Source organism: Morone saxatilis, unplaced genomic scaffold (genome assembly GCF_004916995.1).
Source record: "Morone saxatilis isolate NCDOM2014 unplaced genomic scaffold, NCSU_SB_2.0 Contig22, whole genome shotgun sequence".
In the NCBI taxonomy this organism is placed as follows: Eukaryota; Metazoa; Chordata; class Actinopteri; family Moronidae; genus Morone; species Morone saxatilis.
Genome location: NW_023339785.1, coordinates 12,546,506 through 12,548,696, shown reverse-complemented (window position 1 = coordinate 12,548,696; position 2,191 = coordinate 12,546,506).

Sequence of the window (2,191 nt, the reverse complement as noted above, 5' to 3'; positions counted from 1 at the left end):
TAAGGCTGCGAGCTGGCTCATAGGGAATTAAAATATCTGTAATATAGCTCGGAGCCAGACCTGAGCGTGCTTTAAAAGTGATCAGTAAAATCTTACACACTGGACCTTTAACACAAATTAATTTAGAAATATGCAACTTGTAAGCCCAAAACTGAAACTACAAAATTTTCTGTGCCGTGATCGCAACTAGCAGATGGTTTACAGTGGAGATGGCTTTGTAGATATGTGTTAATGTGAGTCTTTCTTCAACGTATTTAACATTGACTTCACTATTAACATCTCTGCTGGCATCAGAAACTTGTAGGAGATAACACAAGCAGTCCATACTGACCAATCTCTTATGGCCCACGTGCTATCTCTGTAGCTGCTTTAGCCCGACGTGTAGTTACATTTTGTGGGCAGCTCATGTCAGCTACAGCTTAGCTACAAAGCCTAAGCATGTAGCCGCTGTGCTGAATGCACAAACACAAGTTAAAACTTGAGGTTTTGGGGTACCATGGCATTTGCCTGCTCTGCATGGTTGGTTATTCAGCCTTGAACAGGTAGAATTAACCAATAACTCATATGGCAAACAGGCACTGTATTAATATAGGCCGGAAGACATCTAAATCTATCCTTTAAGCCCCGTCACAGCAGCACATCTGAAGTCATACTTGCTACAACCCCTCACCTGCTATGATGTGCTGTAGTTGTATAATAACAACTTACTGATCAAACAGAGACTCACAGTTACAAACGCAGGCAGCTGCTATCAAAGAGCCTGTTCTGGGTCTATGGGGACAGAGTGCACAGGATGTGAACCAGCCATGATGTGCCTCTCTATGATTGGTTTAGATGTTTTAAGACATCCAGACAGCACACAATAGATGAGCACGATCCCAATTAAAATTTCATCCACTTACATTTTTTTTAATTTGGTTGGGGAAAAAAGAACAAAATCCTCTCATACTGGATTTCTTGCAGAGCTAAAAAGCTACACTGAATTTATATGTGCTGACATCTTTAATCAAACCTTCAGAATCGGAATGGGGGCTTGATACCCTGCTCTGGAAGTCTCTCAACTGTGGTCCCCATGTGTTTGCAGCCCCCTCTCTGCTTCCCCCTTGTCTGGATGAGGAGAAAATTCAGACGGAGGACAAGCTTGTCTGCTTACCCCTCAGAACAAGTGAACAAGAGAGCATAAATTGTGAATAAAGGGAGAGAGCAGAAGATGGGGCGCGGAGATGAGACGAGAGGCAAAGAGCACTTAGTGTACCTTCCACATACAGACAGTGCTGTCAGTGTCTCAGCTGCATACATAAATTCACCTGTTCCATCGCTGTTAGCATCAGCCTTGTTTGTGCGGATAAGTTCATAGTAGCACATAACAGGTTGCTGGGTGTTTGTGTGCAATGCGTGTTAAAGTTTGCGTGTATACGAGTGCATAACGTACAACTGTGTGTGTGAAGCAGTGTGCATTTGTGTGCGTGCATCCAGCACCAGACCCATCCTAAATGTTGCCTTGGCAACAAGCTGACTGAAGTAAATGAGTGTCCTGGCTCTGCTGAGGGATTGTGGGAAAGCAATATGCCAGCGTTCCGCCCCATTAGTTTGACAGACAGCCTGTTTGGCCTATAAGAGGTCAGCTGGCAAGGGCAGCCATATTAGTATTCCATAGGAGAGACCTGGGGATTGGTTTTACTCTAATGTCAATCTACCTGTGTGTGTGTGTGTGTGTGTGTGTTTCTAAGGGTGGGTGGTGGAGATTTGCAAGAGGTAAAGCTTGTCTTGGCATATAACATTGCGGGCAGGTGTGTGTGTGTGTGTGTGCGCGCCTGTGTTTGTTTGTGTGCCCTGCTGGGGGTTGCAGGCTCCTCGCCAGGTAAGCATATCGCCAATTATCACTTCGCAGTCCCCCTACTTCTCTGGCTCCTTCCCTCCCACTCTCCCCCAGATTCAGTCAATACAGAGCCTGTGAGGGAGACATGATAATACCTAAACTGGTCAGCCGCCTGCTTAGCTGGCTGGTCACTGGTCTAAAGAAGCCAAAACCCTCATTTCTATCCCCCTTCCTGCATCCATTCACCCATTGCACCCTTTTTACCCATTCTTGTCCCTAAACCCAAGATTAACATTTATCTCTTCCTCTTTTGTTTTTAGCTTCCCTCACTCTCTTCACCTACACCTACTTTTTTTTTTTTTTTACACTTGA